This window comes from Camelus ferus, chromosome 10 (genome assembly GCF_009834535.1).
Source record: "Camelus ferus isolate YT-003-E chromosome 10, BCGSAC_Cfer_1.0, whole genome shotgun sequence".
Taxonomy (NCBI): Eukaryota; Metazoa; Chordata; class Mammalia; order Artiodactyla; family Camelidae; genus Camelus; species Camelus ferus.
The window spans coordinates 38,894,619-38,919,502 of NC_045705.1; the positions used below are offsets into that span (position 1 = coordinate 38,894,619).

At 36.7% G+C, this 24,884-nt stretch overlaps 1 protein-coding gene and 1 non-coding gene across 5 annotated transcripts in view; one reads left to right on the top strand and one right to left on the bottom strand.

The window, feature by feature from the left end:
• The window catches only part of PCF11 (PCF11 cleavage and polyadenylation factor subunit), an 88,736-nt gene that overhangs the window by 11,502 nt on the left and 52,350 nt on the right, over positions 1-24,884 (top strand). For all 4 annotated transcript variants that reach the window (XM_032488755.1, XM_032488756.1, XM_032488757.1 and 1 more), the window contains exon 2: positions 20,937-21,082. The gene's annotated coding sequence lies outside the window, so the exon portion shown is untranslated. The remainder of the gene's footprint in view (positions 1-20,936; positions 21,083-24,884) is intronic.
• On the bottom strand, positions 20,934-21,090 carry LOC116666770. Its single transcript, XR_004323664.1, has one exon. It is a non-coding gene; the product is annotated as a U1 spliceosomal RNA (small nuclear RNA).

Here is a 24,884-nt window from a genome sequence, read left to right on the forward strand (position 1 = left end):
GCATAGTAGAGAGAGATACTTCATTTCTGACTCAGGCACTCATGTTGGTCAATCCATAACTTGGAGAAGTTAAATGGAACTTCATTTTACATATAAAGAAATTGAGCACCTGAGAAGTAAAACCTGGCCTGGCCTGTACTGGTATGAAGCCAGTTATAAGCTTTACTCATACTACTTAGTGTGAACATTTATTCACTTCACTGCAGAAATACTGTTTGATCATGGTGTGATACCCCAGACTCTGCTGGAGACATTCTATAATATACATTATATAGACCTTATTGCCATTGTAAACCCTAAGGATTTCTGAATTCTGAATCACACCTGGTCCCAAGAGTTTATGGTAAGGAATTATTGACCTGTAGTTATTTTCTTTCCAGAATAGTCATCTAGATGGTTTGGTACTTAGAAGCATAAGCATAGTGACAGTATGTTCTAGACTTTCCAGAATAATTCTAATTTCCAGAATTCTTTTTTAACTTGTAGTTCCTGTGCAGGCCAATGATATAATTTTATATTTTGAAAATAATTATGAATATATTGCATTTATTGTTTGACCTACAATTCAAACCTGTGACTAATTGTAGGCCAACGGAGAAAATTAGAAAACCACCTTTAAAATTGACAGTGCTTGCCGAAAGCTGATTACAATGTCTAGGAAACAATTTGATTCTACTTTCTCACTTTCCTTCCCTTTTAGCAAAAAGCTGCAACATGACAGGATCATAAACCAGTAAACTGCCTTTGGCAGCCAGATGTTACTGTTACCTGTAGGTAATACACCCTTCTGCCTGCCACATATACAGTAGGCAGGCAGCAATTGTTTAATGGATAAATAAGTTGTTAAATTTATAATACTTTGATGGATTGTTTAATCCTGTAAGTAATAATTGATTTACAACACCTCTTACCACCTGATTCTTTTGTGACAGATTTTTAGCTAGTGGAGTGAACTGTTTCAGACAATGAAGGAAATAGGTGGTTGTTTATGAAAACCTAAATGGCCTGGACAGAAGACTGAATTAGAACCTTTGAGTCCCAGTAGAGAGAGGGCCTTGATTTAAAAATAAACATATTATTAATAGCTGAGCTTTATATCATGTGTTTAATGCCATGACCTATAAAGCCATTACTATAATACTTATCTTCTAACAGAAACCTGTAAAATGTGTCCAGAATGACTTAGTTTTTAGGACATTAATTATTGTTTTCCTTTGGGACCTAATTCTTTGTAGATTCAAAGATGATGCAGTTTGGTCAAAGGCTGTTCCATCTTCAATGCCTTTAAAAATAAAAAAAATACCCTGCAATTAGGTAAAACATTTTTAGATAGACTACCTCCATCTGGTCTATTTTCCTGTCACCCATGTTCTTCATCAGCCACAGCTCTATGAAAGGACATTAAAGGGTCTCCTGTTACTCACTATACACCAATGTTCATTATAGGACATTAAGATAGGATTACACTTGACATAATCAGCCTACACGAAATCTTTCCCTACCTTCTGTCCTTTTATTTCCCACTTTTGTTTGTGCGCTACTAACTATATTCAGGGTACATGACACTAAGTTTTAAGTTTCTTTTAGAGTGGGAACTATACCATATTTATTTTCACACTTCCTGTGCTTAAAACAAGACTTCTGTTTCTCCAACAAATATTCATTGAGTATCCACTAGGTGTCAGATATACTAGGTAGATTCTGGGAACTCCAGGATAACTAAATAGGCACATGCCCTTCAAAGTCTAACAGTCTTTTGGGAAAGAGGTGGAAAAATAGATATGTAAACTGAAAAATCTGCTGTATAATATTGTAGTGGATCAGATGGTTTCCTGGTTTAAGAGTTCTAAAACAACTATTTCCAAAAATAGCTCTCCAATAAGTCTGATTCTGACTAAATTTCCACCACTAGAATGTTATTCTCTATAAGACCGGCTTTGCATTGTAGTTGCCTCTGGGCAGGAAAACTAAAGGATTTTAACAGGCTATGAAATCACTTTTTTTCTCCTTTTTAAAAAATGTTTTAATTTACATAGTGAGATTCACTCTTTTTGGTGTATAATTCTATGAGTTTTCACAAATGCACAGTCATGTAATCACCACTACAGTCAAGATTAGAACAGTTCCATCACCCCCCCAAATTCTCTTGTGCTGCCCTTTTTATAATTCTGATAAAAATACTTTTATTTTTCAAAAATTGTTTGAATGTTTAATATATATTCCTAATTCAAAAAAAAAATGTGTATTTTGGGACAGTACCCTTTCTGTTAAGCCTCTTTAGAAATACAGATATCCAGGGAGGGCTGAATCATTACACCATTGCTTGTCATCCACATTTTAGTTTGTAGATCAAACTGTGAAAAGAATTAGGACTCAGAAAAGGTAAGGGTGCATGGTGTATGTAGTGTGTGTGCCTTAGATTAGAAAGAGGATAGGGGTCAGTGGGTGGAATTGGAGATTAGAGCCTTACAGTAGAACAGTGTGCTTGGAAGGATAGATAATGGTAGTGTGTTTTGTGTTTTGAGAAGTATAAGGGTCCTGGGTTCTCAAAGATAGGGAACACCAAATAGATGAGCCCTGAAGAGGAGTGTCCTTCCTGTGAAGACTGATCTGTCTTTATCTGGAGCTACAGAACTGGGATTCTAGTACTGATTCTGCCAGTAACCTGTTCTTGAAAAGAGTCAAATGCCCTTTCTGGGCTTCAATTTCATCACTTATAAAAACTAAGTTTGGATAGTACTCAACGGTGAAGAACTCAAAAGCTTCCCACTAAAATCTGGGACAAGACAAGGCTGCCCACTATCACCACTCCTATTCAACATATTCTTGGAAGTCCTAGCCACAGCAATCAGGCAAGAGAGAAAAATAAAAGAGATCCAAATTGGAAAAGAAAAGGTAAAAGTGTCACTATATGCCGATGACATGTTAGTATATATAGAAAACCCTAAAAGGACCACAGAAACTACTAGAGCTGATCGAAGAATTCAGCAAGGCAGCAGGTTACAAGATAAGCGTTCAAAAATCAGTTGCATTTCTTTACACTAACAATGAATCAACAGAGAAATAAAGAAACAATCCCCTTTAAAATAGCACCCAAAGTAATAAAATACCTAGAAATAAATAACCAAGGAGGTGAAAGAATTATACACAGAAAACTATAAACCATTGATGAAGGAAATTAAAGAAGACTTCGAAAAATGGAAAGATATCCCATGCTCCTGGATTGGAAGAATCAATATTGTTAAAATGGTCACACTGCCCAAAGCAATCTACAGATTTAATGCAATCCTTATCAAATTACCCAGGACATATTTCACAGAACTAGAACAAATCATAATAAAATTTATATGGAACCATCAAAGACCTAGAATTGCCAAAGCATTACTGAAGAAAAAAAGAGGCTGGAGGAGTAACTCTCCCAGACTTCAGACAATACTACAGAGCTACAGTAATCAAGATAGCATGGTATTGGTACAAAAACAGACATATAGACCAATGGAACAGAATAGAGAGCCCAGAAATGAGCCCACAAACTTATGGTCAACTAATCTTCGACAAAGGAGGCAAGAATACACAATGGAATAAAGACAGTCTCTTCAGCAAATGGTGTTGGGAAAACTGGACAGCAGCATGTAAATCAGTGAAGCTAGAACACTCCCTTACACCATACACAAAAGTAAACTCAAAATGGATCAAAGACTTAAACATAAGACAAGGTACAATAAACCTCCTAGAAGAAAATATAGGCAAAACATTATCTAACATACATCTCAAAAATATTTTCCTAGGACAGTCTACCCCAGCAATAGAAATAAAAGCAAGAATAAACAAATGGGACCTAATGAAACTTACAAACTTCTGAACAGCAAAGGGAACCATAAGTAAAACAAAACGACAACCTACAGAAAGGGAGGAAATTTTTGCAAATGAAACTGACAAAGGCTTGATCTCCAGAATATATAAGCAGCTTATACGACTTAACAAGAAAAAAAAACAAACAACCCAATCCAAAAATGGGCAGAAGACCTAAACAAGCAATTCTCCAAGGAAGAAATACAAATGATCAATAGGCATGTGAAAAAATGCTCAATATCACTAATTATCAGAGAAATGCAAATCAAAACTACAATGAGGTTATCACCTCACACCAGTCAGAATGGCCATCATTCAAAAGTCCACGAATGACAAATGCTGGAGAGGCTGTGGAGAAAAGGGAACCCTCCTACACTGCTGGTGGGAATGCAGTTTGGTACAGCCACTGTGGAAAACTGTATGGAGGTTCCTCAAAAGACTAGGAATAGACTTACCATGTGACCCAGGTATCCCGCTCCTGGGCGTATACCCAGAAGGAACCCTACTTCAAAATAACACCTGCACGCCAATGTTCATAGCAGCACTATTTACAATAGCCAAGACATGGAAGCAGCCTAAATGTCCATCAACAGATGCCTGGATAAAGAAGAGGTGGTATACTTTATACAATGGAATATTATTCAGCCACAAAACCTGACAACATAACGCCATTTGCAGCAACATGGATGTTCCTGGAGAATGTCGTTCTAAGTGAAGTAAGCCAGAAAGAGAAAGAAAAATACCATGTGAGATCACTCGTATGTGGAATCTAAAATACATACATACATACAAACAAAACAGAAAGAAATTCATAGACATAGAATACAAATTTGTGGTTGCCAAGGGGGCAGAGGGTGGGAAGGGACAGACTGGGATTTCAAAATGTAGAATAGATAAACAAGATTATACTGTATAGCACAGGGAAATATATATAAGATCTTGTGGTACCTCACAGCGAAAAAAAAAATGTGACAATGAATATATATATGTTCATGTATAACTGAAAAATTGTGCTCTACACTAGAATTTGACATAACATTGTAAAGTAACTATTACTCAATTAAAAAAAATAAATGATATGGTATCCAAGTAAAAACAGAATCATATATGGGAAAAATAAAACCTAAAAATAGGAAACATGGCAGAGAATGCAAAAGACACCAAAATTATACCAAAAAAGTAGATTGTCATAGTCTCCCTCTCCCTAGCTGCATAGATTCCTTCCATAGAGGCAATAGGTGTTATCATTTTCTTTCGATTCTTCTAGAAGCGTTTAGTGCATACACAAGTCTACATGCATACAGAGTTCCTTCAACACCCATGCACATCCAAATGGTAACAAATGTAACCCCTTGTTCTGAACCTTGCTTTTTTTCACTGTACATTGGAGATTCTGCCACATCGATACATATAGGACAGACCTGCTCTTTTAAAAGACATGAAAAAATTCTGTGGTGTGGATGCATCATAATGGGCTTAACTCAGTCCTGAGTGAAGGACAGGTAGGCTTTTTCTCCCAATCTTTTGCTATTGCAAACAATGTTGTAAGAGACGTCTTTGTGTATACAACATCACATTCATGTGTGAATATAATTTCCTAGGAGGGGAATTGTCAGATTCAAGACTATGCGCATGTGTAATTTTGATGGACATTGCCCAGTTACCTTCATCGAGGTTGTGCCAATTTGCCCTCCTGGCAGCAATGTATGAGAGAGGCTGTTTCCCAAGTCATGGCGGGGCCAGTGTGTTACCAAACCTTTTGATTTTTGCCAAACCAGCAATGACAATATCTTACTCTTGACTTCATTTGCTTTTCTCTTATTATAAGTCGGCAAAACACCTTTACAAATGTTTAGATGCCTTTTATTTCAACTGTTTGTGTTCTTTGTCTCTTGTTGTGTTGGTCTTTTTCCCCCATTATTTTTTGTTTTTATGGAGATATAATTGACACGTAACATTATACTAGCTTCAGGTGTACAACATAATGATATTTGTATATGTTGTGAAACAATCACAATGTGTCTAGTTAACATCCATCAACACACCTAGTTCTCCTACTGATTTGTAAACACACTTTGTACATTGAGAAAAATTGTGCTGTGCAATGCAAATATTTTATCCTAGTTTGCTGTTTGACTTTAGACTTTGTGTCATTTTTTCCATGCATATTAAAAATTTTTTCTTTTGCATAAAAAAATAAGGTTGGATTAAGTATATTCTAAAGTCTATTTCAGTTTTCTCCAACTAGAAACAAAACCCTTGTGTGTGTTTTCTGAGTTTCTGTCCTCCAGTTTCAACTGAAGAGACACATCTGTGGATAACAATAACCAAACTCTAGCAAGCATTATGATCCCCTAAAATTTCAGGTAGTTTGATGTCAGTAGCTGCAGAGCAAAATTAAGGCCAATTTGAATTGGGCTTTGGTGATACAGCTCTCTGACCCTCAGTCTTCTCACTTATAGAATGACTATATATACTCTGAGTTTCCCTGCAGTTCTCACATTTTATGACTCTGAAACCTGTTAAAACTTAACCAGTGTTACTTCTGTTCTCACTTCCTCTGGGTTTGCACCTGTTCTCTCTCTCTCTCTTTTGTTTTTTAATGAGCCATTCATTCAGTACCTTCTATGAACTTTTAATGTCGGGTATTTGATGTACATTATTTAAGGATTTTTATAATGCTGCTGTCCTTTATATGTGCACAGATATGGGAAAATCACACCCTGTCTCCTCTCATCCTGGATAACATATGCCTAGATATACAAGATTTCATTTCAATGAATGTTAAAAGTAGCATTTAGAGAGGGGAAGCAGAGGAGAAGCTGCACATGGCTTTAATTTGATAAGTGAAGAGAAAGGAACTAACTGTTGAGGGCCTGCCATGTGCTAGTCACTTTATACATGCCTCTCTTCTCTAGGTCACTGAGATAAGCAGTTAGGTAGAGACATCACAAAGGGAGCCTATTTGTCTTGGTAACAAAAAGGAGAAAAACTTATGCCGTAATTCACTGGAAATATTCAGAATATTTCTTTCTCATCTAATTCTCCACTATGCGTGCACAGACAGCATAGTGCCTCTACATAGTAAGTGTCTGACAGATGTTTGCTGAATGGGTAGGGATTTTACTTATGCCCTAGAAAGTTTTCTGGGTCCGTGGACCTCTAAGAATTTTAGAAAATCTGTAGACCCATTGGACCCATCTAGGATGTCACCTCTCCCATTACATACAAAAAGAAACAGCTAAGTCCCTCTTCTCACCCTAACCACCCCCACTGCATTTGTGCAAAACCCATAATTTTGTAATGTTTTCAGCCCCTCTGTAATCGCCTGTGTGCCCACGTAAGAACAGCCCTGGAAATATCTCTGTGCACCTTAGCAGCTTGGATGCATTTTCCATTAGCTTGTAGTGCCGTGTGGTGCTGTCATCCTTTATTCGTCCTTCATAGATCTGAGAAAATTACTCTGTGCCTCCTGACCGTTAACTAACAGTCATGTTCAGTTTGCTTTCTATGAGCAGAAATTGTATCTAATTTGCTTTTAGGTTCTCCAATATGTGCTGCAATCAAAAGATCAGTGTTATATTCTTTATCTTTTTAAGGCTTATGAAGTAGAGGTTATGTTATTTTATAGATAAAGAAATTAAGATTTGTCCCAAAGCTAATTTTATGTTGGTAACATATCTCTGGCTTTCTAGATGGAATTTCTATTTCTTTTTTAACCTTTCCTCACGCAGAAACCCACTTAAAACACTTAGGCCAGTGTCCTTATCTGTGAAATTTTATCTGGGTAGAGAAAAATGTTGAAAAAATTGTCCTGTCTCAGAGGAGACTGACATGTGAAAGAAACATTCTAAATAATTCCAAATATGGAATAATAACTACCCCATAAAGTTGTGAGGATCAAATTGGTTAAAGAAAAACTGGATGCCACGTAAACTATAAAGCTGTTTAAACACATCTAGTCGCCCTTAGTTTCTGTAAAATCCTTTGGACCTAGCACAGTCTAACTCAAGGAACTATTTGGATGCTTACCTAATCTCCAATAGTGTTGTCCCTTTTATACATGATGGCAGTACTGCATCTAACCCAGGCTTGTGATGGAAGAAACTAGAGGGTTTTTTTTACTAGTATTATTACTAAACTGGAAAACAGAGAGGGAGTTTGTTAATCCAATGGATCAATGTTCTGAGCACTTACTATATGACAGAGGCTTTTTGATTTGCACAAAAACTTTCTGAGTGAAGAGTAACTGAGTTGCCAGGGTTCACTCTCCCCAGGCTACAGTTATAGCTAACATTTGAGGGCTCACTGTAAGCAAAGGCACTGCTCCAAGGGCATTGCCTTCATTCCATTCACGTGTTTCTCAGTCTTTATAGCAACTCAGTAAAATACTGCTAATATTGTCATCACAAATTTATCAGTAAGAACACTGAAATTTAAAGAGATTAGGCAATTTGCCCAGCAATGTTGCAAAGCTGCGAACTTTGAACCCTGGCTGATTTGACACCAAAGTCTATGCTCCATTCGAATCCACTACCAAAGCTTCCAGTGTTGGTTACCACTCATGACTGTTGTCATTTACGAAGTAGGTGTGGCTGTCTGCTGTGGGGAGTCAGTAAGGGAGGGACTAAGGGGGTGTCACTGGGCCGCTCCTGAAGAAGTGGTGCCTTCCCTCACAAGTTTCTTGTGGTGAAATCAGGTTGGAAGGATAAGAAAGACTGAGAAAGGCCGAGGTCCAGTGGTTGAGCCTGTCCAGGGACTGATTACATCTGAGCCTCTGGCCCTTTTGCTTGTCAGCTGACTGAGATGGGGGCTCAGCCAAAGCCCAGGCAGGCTGATTTCACGGGGCTGTATACTTCAAAGGGTCTGGTTCCTGGCACTGCTATGCATGTTCCTTTTCAGAGGCCACAGCCTTGCTGGGGAGGGAACAGGAGAGTCTCCATGAAGTGTTTGTGAAAGGCCTAAGCAGTGTTTGCTCTAAATCCAAATATATACAGCTTGTTCTGGGTTTGGTAATAAAAACCACAGGGCCAGCCGTAAGCATGACTGAAAGTTGGGTATTAAACCTTAGTATTCCTCAGTAGTAAATACAGCTGTTAAGAATATGGGCTCTAGAGTTAGAAGGACCTGGATTCCGATCTTGGCTCCAACACTCAAATATGGATAAATTACTAGACCTCAGGCAGTTCTCTCATGTGTGAAAAAGAGGATTAAGGTAGTACCTACTTTATATAGTTGTTCTGAGGATTAAATGAGTATAAAGCATATACCATAGTACCTAAGATGTACTAAACACTCTTGAAATGTTAGTGACTATTACTCAGAAAAGTCATATTTTATAAGAGAATCTCAGGACTTAAACAAAGTTAATCAATTTCACTTTTTTTTTCACTTAACATACATCTAGCAACATTTATTATTATGTTGGGTGGGAGGGGTAGAGAAAATAGTAATAACTTTCTTTGAACACCTAACATGAGCCAAATATTTTTTTAAAACTATATTGTCTTATTTAACGTTCACAGCAGCCCTATAAAGTACTTTCCCACTTTATAAATGAGACCCTACGTTAAGAGAGGTTTAGTAACATGCGTAAGATTGTATAGTCAGCACTAACTCCAAAGCTTGTGAGTAAGAAAGCCTTTATGCCCGCTGGAGCGTGTTATTCCACAGGCAGGTATTAGCAAGTATCTATATTCAAACTACTGTTAACTGAGGTTTGTACAGTAGGCCCTCCATATCCGTGGATGCCGAGCTCACGCTATGGTGGGTGGACTGGACTAGGCTATTTTATATAAGGGACTTGAGCATCCATAGAAGGTCCTGGAGCCAATCCCTGCCACCTACGGAGGGACAACTGTACTTGACGCCTAGAAGCACAGAGCAGAGAAGGTGAACTTGGGGGCCAGGGGAAATGAAGGTAGTCCTCTTCGTAAAAATAAATGCTAATAGTGGGACTTTGGGCAGGAATGAGATAAGGGGGCTTTTGCTGGAAGAGTAAGAGTTAAGAGAGGTCTTTGTGGGTTTCCTCAAGTCACACTGAAAGACAGTGGTTGGAAGTACACCCTTCTGGAATTCCTCAAGTCAGTATGACTGCCTTGTAGATCTAGTGTTATAATTGCAGCAAATGTTATATTGCAGGCAAAGAAACTATCGGCAGAGAGATCAGATTATGTTGTTTACTTGAGGTGAAATGGTGGAGGTTACATATGAATGATTTCCATCTGCATCAGAAGCATCTGAATCTCCTTGGGCTTTGTAACTTGAACTAATGTCTTGGACTGTGTAACTTGAACTAACGTTGGTAATAGCAACTCTTTTTTCATGATCATTAGGTACTAGTCACTGCTGTGTTCACAGGCCAGAACTCATAACTGGAGAAAAGTGGAAAGGCTTTGTCTAAGTCAGTAATCTCTAATTAAGTACACTTAATATGGGCCAATATATGTATATTACTTTACTAGTATAAGATAGCCACTATGAAATGTAGATACAATCAGAAATTTTAAAGGATAAAATGAAGTTAAAATAGTTTTATCTCAGGCCAAAGTATATACTTAGGATTATGTACTTTGTTATTAATAGTGGATATAAATTTATATTTCAAATACACTGCTTTATAATTTTGGACTTTTTTTTGGTCAAATTGTCAGGTTTGATTAGATCACCATTGTATTTGACCTCATAATGTGACTGACACTAAGTAGAAGTATCAGTTCTGCCTTTTTTTTTTTTTTTTTTTGGTCCTTCTATGTATCATCTTCAATTCACAGAATCTTTTAAAGCAATATTTTTTGGGGGAGGAGGTAGCGAGATTTTTTTTTTTATGTATTTATTTTTTTAAATGGAGGTGCTGGGGATCAAATCCAAGACCTCGCGCATGCTAAACATGCACTCTACCACTGAGCTATACCCTCCACCTAAAAGCAGTCTTTTTAAACCAATTGTTCATTTTGTGAAATTTAGTGAAAATCAGATTTTTAAAAAAAAATCCACAAATCCTTTTTTGAACCGCAATATGTCACTAAATGTTGAAAGTGAAAGAACTCCATTCATACCTCAGTGACATGTGAACATTAAATACAAGGACAGTGTGGGGATGCCAAGCTCAATCCATACTAACAGAGGTTAATTTTTTTTTCTTTGGTGAATAACAAACATTCATAGAAGCTACAAAAATTGTTACCACACCTCAGGGGGTTATCTTGCATACCACTAGAGTGAGCACATTCCACTTTGGAGATCAATGGTGGGACTAGCCGAATCTTATCTTTAGCTATGATTAGTCCAGGTTCATTTATGAATGGCAAATGGGAAGGGTACAAGACTTTCCAGGAAATCAGAAATGCTGAGCATAGGGGAACCCTTGAGAGTCCGGTCTGTCTGTACAAAGGCAGAACCTACATTCAAAGAAACACATTCTAGTTTTTAAGAAAATGGACCTTGTCAGAGCTATTTAGATTTAATCTCAGCTCTGCTATTTACTAGCCATGCAATTTTGGGAAAGCAGCAACCTCTTGTAGTCTGTTTCTCATCTCTGAAATGAGGATGATTAACACTAGTACCCACCTCACTGAGAAGAATTTAACATGGTGCTACTGAACTGTTACTATGTGCTCAGAGATGCTGAGCTAAACTCTTTACAAGAATTCATTTAAACTTCCTCATATTCTAGTGTGGTAGAGACTAACTAGTTGTTCATCAAAACATGGGCAAGTTAAAAGGACACATTTCCTGGCCTCCTTTGCAACCACATAACTGTGCTCTGGCCAATGAAATATGGGCAGAAGTGATCACCACCACCTCTAGACCTGAGCCATGAAACTTTCCCATGCAATTTTCCATGTTCTCTTCTTCCCTCATCTGTCAGAGGATCCAGCATTGGATACCATTAGATGTAAGGGGCTCTGTCTTCCTCCCTCCACTGCCAGTCTGCATTGGATTGTGACATGAGTCAGAAATACACTCACTGTGTTAGGTTATTGAGATGTGGAGGTTGTTTGTTACAGCAGTTAGTGTACTCTGACTAAAACAACAAGGTTTGACAAGAGCCCAGAGAAGGGAGAGAGAAATTGCCACAGTCTGGCACATTAAGACAATAAAGAGGGAGATTAACCCCATTAACTTAAGAAACATGAAGATTATGAGAGAGCTTATGAGCAAATAGCTGTAAAAGTCCTTTGGGTAAAGTGTGAAAAAATGTCAGGATTTACACTCTGGTTTCCAAAGCTTTTCATAGACACCACTGGGAACACCTGAAGGAATGAAGATACCACCCCTCCAGCACCTTGTACTCTATAGGCTACTAAATCAGCTCAACACATTTCTCTAATGTTTATAAAAATATGTAACAAATGTGAATATATTTTTTAACATTTTTTATTGATTTATAATCATTTTACAATGTCATGTCAAATTCCAGTGTAGAGCACAATTTTTCAGTTATACATGAACATACATATATTCATTGTCACATTTTTTTTGCTGTGAGCTACCACAAGATCTTGTATATAGTTCCCTGTGCTATACAGTACAATCTTGTTTATCTATTCTACATTTTGAAATCCCAGTCTGTCCCTTCCCACCCCCTGCCCTCTTGGCAACCACAAGTTTGTATTCTATGTCTATGAGTTTCTTTCTGTTTTGTATTTATTTATTTACTTTTTTTTAGATTCCACATATGAGCGATCTCATATGGCACTTTTCTTTCTCTTTCTGGCTTACTTCACTTAGAATGACATTCTCCAGGAACATCCATGTTGCTGCAAATGGCGTTATGTTGTCAGGTTTTATGGCTGAATAGTATTCCATTGTATAAATATACCACCTCTTCTTTATCCAGGCATCTGTTGATGGACATTTAGGCTGTTTCCATGTCTTGGCTATTGTAAATAGTGCTGCTATGAACATTGGGATGCAGGTGTCATCCTGAAGTAAGGTTCCTTCTGGGTATATGCCCAGGAGTGGGATTCCTGGGTCACATGGTAAGTCTATTCCTAGTCTTTTGAGGAATCTCCATACAGTTTTCCACAGTGGCTGTACCAAACTGCATTCCCACCAGCAGTGTAGGAGGGTTCCCTTTTCTCCACAGCCTCTCCAGCATTTGCCATTTGTGGACTTTTGAATGATGGCCATTCTGACTGGTGTGAGGTGATACATCATTGTAGTTTTGATTTGCATTTCTCTGATAATTAGTGATATTGAGCATTTTTTCACATGCCTATTGATCATTTGTATTTCTTCCTTGGAGAATTGCTTGTTTAGGTCTTCTGCCCATTTTTGGATTGGGTTGTTTGGTTGTCTGGTTTCCAAAAAAGTTTGGAAACTTTGTTTGTTTGTTTGGGTTGTTGTTGTTTTCTTATTAAGTCGTATAAGCTGCTTATATATTCTGGAGATCAAGCCTTTGTCAGTTTCATTTGCAAAAAATTTCTCCCATTCCGTAGGTTGTCGTTTTGTTTTACTTATGGTTTCCTTTGCTGTGCAGAAGTTTTAATTAGGTCCCATTTGTTTATTCTTGCTTTTATTTCTATTGCTTGGGTAGACTGTCCTAGGAGAATATTTTTGAGATGTATGTTAGATAATGTTTTGCCTATATTTTCTTCTAGGAGGTTTATTGTATCTTGTCTTGTTTAAGTCTTTGATCCAACAAATGTGAATTTATTTTTTATATTGCACTGGGACTGCTTCCTCCATCTTGTTGAAGATTTTCTCTTGTTTATTCAAATCCAAGAGCTAAAATGTGGGTTTTCCATTTTCCCCTCAAGTTGGCCTGTATATAATCAGTAGTTTCCTTCACAGTAACACATTTTCTGGACATTACAATACTTAGCTGGAGCCATATTTTTATCTTGAGAAGGTGGATTTTTGTCATTTGGTTTGCCCTTGGCCTCTGAATGATCTCGTGACATACTTTTGGTCTGGCAACTTTTGCTGTGTTTTCTCTCTTTCTTTTTTATGCTTATTTGCAAAGTCAATTCCTATGGAATTGCACGGTTAACTACTTAGGCTCTTGGCTTCACATTTTCTCCTCAAGTGCAGATGATTATTTCTTCTTGACTTTGGTGAATCAGAATATTAGCCCAGCCTCCCAAACTATTTGCTGCTATTATCCTTACCATGCTCCTCCCCTCAAACTTATGTTTTCAAAACATTAAGGAGCTAGGTATTTGATTTTGAAGTCTTGATGAATGTTCAACTGTGTGGCTTAGAGGAAACAAACAGGTTTGTATTCAAACATACCTTATTTCCAATCCTGGCATAGCCACCAACTAGCTGTGACACTGGTCACGTATTCACTTCTTAGGAGTCACAGCTAAAATGAAGATGATAAAACCCACTTTGCAAAGGTAAATGAGATGTATAGGTTGATCTCACTTTTCAATACAGGTGCAAAAATCTTAAAATACTAGCAAACCAAACCCACAATATACATTATAACCATGTATTTGTATCAGGAATATAAGTTTGGTTTAATAACTTTAAAATCAAAATGTAATTTGTACCTTAACTAATTGATGGGATAAACACAAATGGTCACTTCAGTAGATGCAGAAAAAATTTTAATAAAATTCAACATCTCTTCATAAAAACAAAACTCTTGACAAACTGGGACTAGAAGAGAACCTCCTAAACTAATAAAGGATATGTATTTAAAAAAAAAACTTATGCTTAAGGAAGCAATAGCTGGCTTAAACTGATAAAGGATAACTTTTAAAAGTATATAATACTTAATGATTAAAAGATGAAAAATTTCCCTTTGAGGTCAAGAATAAAAGACTTATTTTATTTACAATTGTCCTGGAGGTCCTAACCAGCTCAGTAAAGCAAGAAAAATATATAAATTAAAGGTATTAAGGATTAGAAGGAAAGAAAGAAAATCCAAAAACAACTACGTATAAATTATTAGACTTAATAAGAGCTTAGAAAGTTGATTGCATACAAAACTAATTTTAAAAATCAATTGCATTTTTATATACCAGCCACAAATAGTTTTTAAAAGCATACCTGAAATAGACAACTTAAAATAGCCTTCAAGTACGTAGGAATAATCTAACAAAAGATGTGTCTATCTCTAGAAAGAAGACTAAAATTTTATTCAAAGACATTAAAAAAGACATAAACAGATGGAGAAATATACTATGTTCAGACTATTTTCACCCCACTTCTTAATGCTCCAAGTACAATACCCTTTCTGAAAACCAAGTGCTTCAGAAACCTCCCTATTTCCAGTTCTTTGTTGCTGTAAACAAATGTCATATGTATAGGAAGGAAAAACTAAAATGCTACACAGAAATAGCTCCTAATAGTCTCAGGACAGTTGTGTCCAATCCTGGACAAAAACTTACTGTCACTAGCTCTGATGACAACACTCTCCCGGGGCTGCATGGTGGATCCTGACTTTTAAGAGTTCTGGGGGACCCCAGCTCATCTCCAAACAGAAGAATAGTCAGCATTTATAGATGGGTTCACTCTATCCAAATCGCATTCCTTCTTTTGGTCCTTGTACCAGCCCATGGGGAAAGGTTTTGTATTATCCCCACTTCATATGTGAGAAAGCTGAGGCTCTTCAAAGGTTAATGACAATCAAAGACCCACAGTCAGTCATAAAGCTGGGACTCAAATGCAGGGCTTCTGACATCAGATTTGATGCATTCCCTTTTATAAAAACAGTATTTTTTAAGAGCAGCCCTGTCCTACCTCATTCATCAGGGCAAATGCAATGACTTATGGATTCTTGAGTCTTTTGACTGGGCAAATCCTTTTTTTGATGACTCTATTCTCAAACAATTGGGCTTCTGAAGGCATTATATTTTTACATCTTAGAAAGAAACTGAAGGAGAGAAAGGAGAGAAAGTAGGGACTTTATAGTACTTGCCCCACAAATTGGCAGTTGATGTTTGTTATAAAGCCAAAATCTTCTTTCCTATACCTGAAGTAATAGATTTACCTTTCTTAGGCTTTTTAGGATTAAAGTAAAACATGAATGAGCTTAGCACAGTGCCTAGCACATAGTATGTGCTCAATAAATGTTGTTGGCATTTATTGTTATTGGCAGCTGCTACACCACCAGAAGACAATCCTACAGGCTTTACAACCAGAGTATTGCCCAGATCCAGGCAGAGGAAACACAACACCAGACTAACTGCAGCCTCTTTTTGCCAGGTCTTTTGTGCTCTTTCTGAAGAGACATCCTTTCCCTAGAGAGCTTCAGTGGGGAGGAAGAGCCCCAGAAACTGTCTAAGTGTTTTTGGTTCTCAACTTGTGATTCACAGGGAAGCTATACTGTTTAAGACATCTCCTTTGTTCATGTGTTCATTCTTTTATTTTTTACTCAGTGGGCCTTTATTGAAGAGCCAGCTATGTACCAGGCACTATGCTTGTCACTGAGAATGGAGAGAAATACATCATAAAACAGCATTATAGAGGGAACTCTGGGGCAGTCACCTCAGATGCAAAGCTCTAGGGGGCTAAGACTTTATTTGGAGGACGGGGGGCAGACTACCAGCTATGGTGGGAGACGTCTGAGCTTGGCAGCAGAGGGATCAAGGTTTCACTCAGGGTGTGGCTTACTTTCCATGTGAACTTGAACAAGTTCCTCATACCTCTAAACTCCCATTTCTTCATCTATTAAATGGGAACTGTATACTTACCATGAAAAGTTATTTTAAAGATTCAGTGGTGTCAATTAAATGACATGCCTGGCCTTTAGTGATTTCTTCTCATGAAATTGGTTGACGAACTGCTCCTCCAACTTCTCCACTCCAAATTGCATTTTTCCCTTTTGTGGTTTCTTTTCCCTTTAAACCTGACTTTAATTTGCTGTAAAACTTCTTGCAAACATATAATAACAATAAAATACATGTAGTACACACAGTGTACTTTACCCCCAACCAGGAAGGCATCCTCCCACTTCTCTTCCCACACAGCCATCATTGTCTCAAGCACAAACTACTGAGTCTTAAAGCCCAGTCATCCTTAATTGTCCATAACCAGGCATTTCAAGCCATCTCTGACTAGTACATCAAAAGGAGCCCATTTGGTGAAGGTGGACTATTTCCACACTTGTTCTTTATCCCTCAGTAACTGGTCAGACTATTCAGAGGGAAAAATGTTCTTGAAGGTTGTTGACTCTGAAGGGATTCTGAGTATGTCATCTTGGACTCTTGATGCTTCAGGACGAATATCCTTTCTCCTCTCATGGAGAGTGATGGCCTAGCTTCTTTGTGTCTATTTGAATCCTGCTCTAACCATTGAGAAAGTTGGGGGTTTTTTTTCCTTAATTTATTTACTTCATTGTTTATTCATTCACTTTCTCCCTAGACATTTATTGATTGCCAACTTTGTGCTAGGCCTTTGCTAGATCTTGGGGACATATCAACGAGATAGAAAGACAGACTAGACCCCCAAGCCTCATGAAGCTTGTATTTCATCAGAGTAGACAGACCAAAAAAACACATTAAAGGGGTATGAAATGAAGACAAATTAAGCAGAGTTTTATAAGCTTGGGCTATGGATTTTACCTAAAAATGCAATTCATTAACTATTCAGCAAATACTGATTGAGTGCCTAATGTGTCCCAGGCCCTGTTCTAGGCTCTGGACACACAGTAGTAACATTAAAACTCTTGAAAATTACATTCTAGTCAGGGAGACAGGGAGTAAACAAAAATAAATAAGTAAAATAGATAGCATTTTTTGATAGCACTAAGGAGAATATTTTAACAAACTAAGAAAAGAAGTTAAGAAGTGTAGAGTTTCAATTTTAGATAACGGTATCCAGACAAGGTCTCAGTGAAAAAAAAAATTACTTTTAAATAAAGGTTTGAAATGTCCATGTGCTGCCTCGGGGCAGAGCCCTGGGCCATTCTAATATTTAGAGGTCGGGGAAGATGAAGAGCACCAGGAAAGGAGAATGACAAGAAGCATCTGGATTAGAGAAAAATCAGGCTTTTGTCCCAGAAACTGGAAAGTGTTGCAGGGCAGAGAGATCAACAATGTAAAATGCTGCAGATAGTAAATAAAGATAAGAATGGAGACACAATCATTGGATTAAGTGGAGGTCATCTGTGACCTTGAGGAAGAGTTTCACTGCCGTGGTGGAAGCAAAACCCCGAAAGAAGTATGTTCAGGAGAGAGTTGGAGGAAGGGAACTGGAGACCCTGAGTATAGACAACATTTTCAAGGAGTTTTGCCATAAGGTAAGGGGATGAAATGAGGTAGCAATCACAGGAGAAGTTAAATCAAAAGAGAGTTTTTCCTCCTTATCATACTAAATGAAGAAAGACAGAGAAAGGCAAATATCATATGATATCATTTATATGTGGAATCTTTAAAAATGACACAAATGAACTTATTTACAAAACAAAAACAGACTCACAGACATGGAAAACAAACGTATGGTTACCAAAGGGGAAAAAGGGGAGGAAAAAATTAGGAGTTTGGGATTAGCAGTTACAAACTACTGTATACAAAATAGTTAAACAACAAGGTCCTATTGTATAGCACAGGGAACTATATTCAATAGCTTGTAAAAATCTATAATGAAAAAGAATACAAAAAAGATATATATGTGTGTATAACTGAATCACCCTGCTATACACCAGAAACTAGCACAACACACAACATTGTAAATCAACTATACTATGATTTTTTTTAAAGAAGAGTTTTTCCTCCAACTTTTTAAAAAATGTTCAAACTTACAGAAAGGTTGAAAGAATATCACAATATCCATATATTCTTCACCTAGTCGCAGCAGCAATTGTTGACAGTTTGCCTATATTTGCGTTGTCTCTAAACAGAGGGTTTCTTTAAACCATTTTCCAAACTGAGATACAGTGCATATGCAGAAAAGTCCACAAAACAAAACGTGTAACTCAGTGAATGATCACAATGCTAATACTCAGGTAATCACCACCAATGTCAAGAAATAGAACATTGCTAGCTTCCCAACAGCCCCCTTTTGTGTCCACCCTCCCATCAAAGTAACCACCATCCTGAATTTTCATAGTAATAACTACTTGCTTTTCTTTATGGTTTTACTGCATAATAGTGATTCCTAAACACATATCATAGTTTCATTTTTTTGTTTGTTTTTGAGCTTTAAGAATGGAATAATACATACAGAAATATTCTTTTATATCTAACTTCTTTGGCTTATAGGTTGTGGGTTTATTTCTTCATTGTGTAGTATTCTGTTATAAAAATATGCCACCATTTATTATTCATTGTACTGTTTATGGTCATGTTGATTGTTCCCAGTTTTTTGCTCTTATAATTAATGCTGAATGCTGCTGTGAATGTGCTAATATAAGTCCCTTGATGCACATGTAAATGCATTTCTATTGGGTATATTCCTAGGAGTAGAATTGCTGGGTCACAGGTGTGTATATGTGCAACTTCCAAAGCTAATACCAAAGAGTTTCGCCTCTGGTTATACCAATTTGCATTCTCATCAGCCACGTATGAGAGACGTCTTTCCACGTCCTTTTCCTTCTTTTTCTTTTTCTCTAAATAAAAGTTTTATTGGAGTTTTTTTCTTCTTCTTCTTCTTTTCTTTTTCTTTTTTAAAACTTGCCATCTTAGTGGGTATGCTGTGGCTTATGATTGTGTAATTAACATTTCCCTGATTACAAATGTTCTTTGGCCATTTGGATATCCTCTTTTGTGAAGTGCCTTTGAAGATTTTTGCCTATCTATAAGTTTCAATTGTTTGGCTTTCATTGATTTGTAGGTGCTTTTTCCTATATATAGATGTAAATCTCTGTAGATTATACATGCTGCATATCTCCTCTCAATCTGTGCTTTGCTTTTTATTCTTCCTAGTGCTGTCTCTGGATGAATAGAAGTTCTTCTTTTTAATGTAGTAAACTGATCAGTCTTTCCTCTATTGTGCATTCTTTGGTTCTGTTTAGGAACTTTTCATCTGTCTCAAGGTAGATACTCCCTATGAAATCTCCTAGAAATTGTGTTGTTCTGCTTTCCATATTTAAGACTGTAATCTACCTAGTGTTAAATTTTGTATATTGTCTTTCCTTTTTTCAGTATATGGATATCTAACGACCCGGCACCATTTTTATTGAAAGACCGTCCTTTCCCCACTGTTTGGAAGTGCCTCCTTTATCATAAATCAAATGTGTGTGTGGCGGTTCTTTCCTGAGTTTTGTGTTCTGTTCCATTGGTCTATTTTCTTTCCTTGCACCATTACCATACTGACTTAATTACTATAGTTTTATAATAAATCTTGATATCTGATGGAGCAGTTACTCCTACCTCGTTCTTTTGGCTTGGCTACTATTGGACTTTTCCATGGCCCTATAAATTTTAGAATCAGCTTATGGAGTTTCATAAACAAAAGTCTTCTTTGGACTGGCATTGGAATTGCATTGAATCTATGGATAATAGAATTGACATCTATAAGATAATTGAGTCTTCCAACACATAAGCATAGTATAGCTTTCCTTTTTTTTTTTTTAATACTTCTTTAATGTTTCTCAATAAAGTTTATATTTTTCTGTGTAAAGATCTTACACATTTTGGGGTCGGAATTTATTTCTAAGTTTTTGAAAATTTAAAAATTTTAATTCCTAATTGTTTGTTGTTTGTACATAGAAATACAATTGATTTATATATTGGCCCTTTACCCAGCAACCTTCTTAATCTCACTTTTTAATTCTAGTAATTTATCTGTAGGCTCTTTTGGATTTTCTATGTATATAACCTTATCATGTGTGAATAATGGCAGCTTATTTATTCCTCTTCTTCATTCTGAAATTATAAAATAGCTCCTTATTTCTGTTAGTAATTTTAAATAATTAAATCTTTGGTTTATCTGAAATTTATTTTTGGCATATGGTTTGAGGTATGGCTCCAAGCTAATTTTTTTCCCAGATGCATATCTGGATTTTTTTTAGCAGTTATTGAATAAGCCATCTTTCCCCCAATAATAACAGTTTCATGTCTAAATTCTCTTACAGAACAAGGCTGATCTCTTCCTATGCTGCTCACTCCTCAGGTGTTTGTAAAGCTAATCATAGCCTTTAGAGGTTTCTCATTTCCTTTTTCTTCTTTCTTTTTCTTTTCTTTTAGGGGAAAGTGCGAACGCAGTCCCCAACTACTACAAATTATGGGTTTCCCATATTTGGGGAATCGCAGGAGTCAGCACATCCGGAGTGCAATGGATAAGCCTCGCCCTGGGAAAACCACCTTCATGATCATGGTATCTCCCCTGCCAGGTAAGGTTTGTTTTTTTTTTAAACCTGATCTAATTCCAAGTTTCCTCTTTATCCTGGCCCAATTCTGAGAAACTTGAAACTTGTAGATTTGTGTTATTTTTCTGAAGAGTTATGTCACTTCTTTACTCCATAACTCAATACCTGGGGAATTAATGTTCATTATTACTGTTAGCTATTCTTGTTCACATTTTTTGTTTTGTCTTAGTGTTTACTTTTTTTGTTTTAAACTGTCTTCATTAACTACTTAGTATATGAAGTGTATAATTAGCTTTGGGAACAAAAAACTAAAGAGCCATGTAATCAATTACCTTGCTAGGCTCAGTACACACTAGCTGGTTACAATAATGAAAGCACTTACCCAATGAAAAGACTGAGAATAAAGTAATAACACATATAGAAGGAAGCTAGTAGTTGATTAGTGTTAAATGAAATTTAAATATATGATTTCTCCAATGTAAGCAATGATACAGAATCTGCTTTGACAGATAATATGTAATATTCAGTCCAAATATCAGGAATTGTTTCTCCAGTAGTCCATTACCCTTTCAAAGTAGTTATGTTAATTATGTGTTCACAATCCCCCATCCAATTTAACAGTCAATATATTTAATGAAGATGTTATCTCCTTGGCGAGGCATTTTTGTGTAACATTTGAATATGACTATATTTACAGTGTCAAAATTCTTAATACAATTTGACATGTTTTCCCAAATGAGTTTCAGAGAAGTGACAGCAGGTGAAGGGAAGAGGTTAGGTTTTTTCTGTAAAAAGGGTGAACTTGGTCAATTCAGAATGGAGGCAGCTGTGAGTTATAATGGGTTCCTCTGAGAATTGTTGTATTTAAACCAAACTGATGATATAGTAGCTCAGGGAATAATTCCTGACGCTTTGCAGGTGTTGAGGGTTTGCTTCACTGCATGATGTAAGATAACTTTTTCTCCCTAAATCTTTTCTTTAAGCCTGGGTAACTTGGAATAGTGTAAGGAGCATTGGTTTTGCAGTCAGATATGTCAGAATTTGAATTCTGTATAAATTGAGACAATTCAATAGTTTTTTTTTTTCTGTATGTATGTATGTATGTATTGAAGTATAGTCAGTTAATTCAATAGTTTTTACTTTGCACATGTTACTTAACTTTTCTAATTTGGCTTTTGAATATTTACCTGGATTATAATATTTCCCTAATAGGGTTATTGTGAAATTGAATCAATGCAATGTGTGTATTATTTTCATTGTTTGATGTTTATATTTATATATATATAACCATATATATACAACCAACTAATAAAAGCCCTTACTTAGTAGTTGTTTAGTAATGTTAGAAGCCAGGTTCCCCACTATGGGTTTCCTTTCTTTTTAATCCATTCATTTGCCTAAATTGCTTCTCTCTTTCTTTCATATCTGACATTTATTGAACCATCAAGTTTTTCTGATCTGTTTCTGAAATGTTTTTCAAATTGATTTCACCATCTCCATTCTTTTTGGCAATGCCTTAGTTCAGGATACTATTGTCTCTTGCTTTGATTATTGCAACAACTTTTTAACTAATTTATATTCCTCCCTCCAGTTCCCTTGGCATCTCCAATACATCATCCACACTGTCCAGAGATTGTCAAAACAGTCTGACTATGAGTCAGCTTCTTTTACCTAAGTAATTTTCATGACCAATCTTTATTGCACAGATCTTGTCATCTTCATCTTTCATCTCCAAAGTCAAACAGGGTGTTCTATGTATTACACCCTTGTCTATTAGCTTCCTTAATTGTTATTGGATTAGGTTATGGCAAAGTTTCTGAACAAAAAGATCTCTAAGTGGCTTTTGAACAGATAATAAAAATGTTCAACTTCACTTAAAGTAAGAGATCTGAAAATTGAAACTAAGTAAGACATTATTTTTCATCAGTTTGGCAAGGATCAAAAAGTTTGACAAGGATCAAAAAGTTTGACAATACATTATTTTGACTAGGGTGTGGGGAACCACTGTCATACATTGTTGATGGGAGTGTAAATTGGTACAATCTTTTTGAAGAGTGATTGAACAATTTCTATCAAAAATGACTATTACTTTGACACAGCATCAGATTTATCCTACAGAAACATACATACAAAGATATATGTGAAGAATATTAATTGCAGCATTGCAACAGCAAAAGATGGAGAATAACCAAAATGTCTATCAACAGGGTGATGGTTATGTGAACTGCAATATATCAACAAAATGTAATTCTATAGAGCCATTAAAAAGAATGATGCAATCTCTGTGCACTGATATAAAAAGAGCTTCAAAATAAATTAAAAACCAAACTGCAGAGCAGTCTATATAGGATGCTAGGATTTGTATAAAATTTTAAAAGGCATATATGCATGTATATTAAGCATTAAAACATCTGTGGAGTAATAGACAAAGGATTAAAAAGAGTGGTAGCCTTCCAGGAGGTGAACTAGGAACAAGGGAGAGAGACTTACGTTTTATACTCTTCAGTACTCTGAATTTTCTTTCATCAGGCACAGCACATGTATTATTTTTTAAAAATACCAGAGCAATGGTTAAGCAAATTATGGCAGATTATCTTGATGATACATGAGTCTAGTACTGTGCTGGATCTCAAAATAGTCCTAAGAGATGGCATTGTTCATCTCTAACAGAGAGCTAAACATGATGGATGAGATGGAGTATCTGGACAAGGTCCCTGTGTCATTAAGAAGCAGAAGGGACATGAGCCTGGCCCCACCTGGCACCAGCTCCCTGCAGCCTGCCTTAGAAGTACTTCAGTGGTGAAGAATAACCCCATTTTGTTCTGAGTATGACTCTGCATGTCTGTGCTGTTTTCCCACTAGACTGAAAGCTTCTTGAAAGCAGGAGCCATTCATCACTTTATCATCAGCTATTATCACAAGGACCAGTACATGGTTAAGTGTTCAATAAACTATTGCCATCAATAGATGCTTTTCTTTTAGCATCCAGATATTTATGAGATGTAAATGCTAGAATTTGCCAGCTTTTCTAAAAGATAGACTACTTTGATTTCTGTCTTAATCATACCAAGCAATTTAAAGAGGAAAAAAAGGGATCATAATGGGAAACACTGCAGCCGCAGAATTCAAGAGCAAGCTGATTTCTTTGATGTTTGGTTTTCCAGTGCATAAGAGAATAGTTCAAAACATTCTAAAAACACGTGCCTCTTCACATAGCTGACAGGGGCAAGTGTGAGACTGACCCTGCCGATTATCCTGTGAAACATTTCACTCCATGCCTCTTGTTTCTGGCTCCACTTGGACTGCTTAGAGCAGAAGCGGTTGGCTCCAAGCCTATTTGTGCCTGGAGGATTTCTGCCCCACATCAGAGGATTTCTGGCCCCACTAGCTCTAGTGACGTGCCTCTGAGATGTGCAAACACTACACTCAGTGCAAAGTGTACAGCCTCTGGAAAGCTGTGATATTTATTTAGACTTTTCCAGAGCAATCAGCAATTCCTAAAAGGCGTTTCTTCAAAGCCAAATTCAAAGTTACTAGAAAGTTTCCAAAATAGTGCTTAAAGCAATGCTAGTTGACTAAATCTATAAAAAAAGATTTCTTAAAGAAATCTTTTATTGGTCTCCCCTAATTTCCCAGCTTCTCTGAAAGTGTGAGTCCACCGATGGCGAACAAGGGTAGGGGATGGGGTGCAGTTTGGGTCTATCAATTGGGACTTAGAACTTGGGCTTATCAACTTAGAATCTCAGAGAATTCCTTTACTAGCAGCATCACCTGGGCAAAGCAGAAAAATAATGAAAATAGCACAGACTGAAAGCAGGCTGACCAG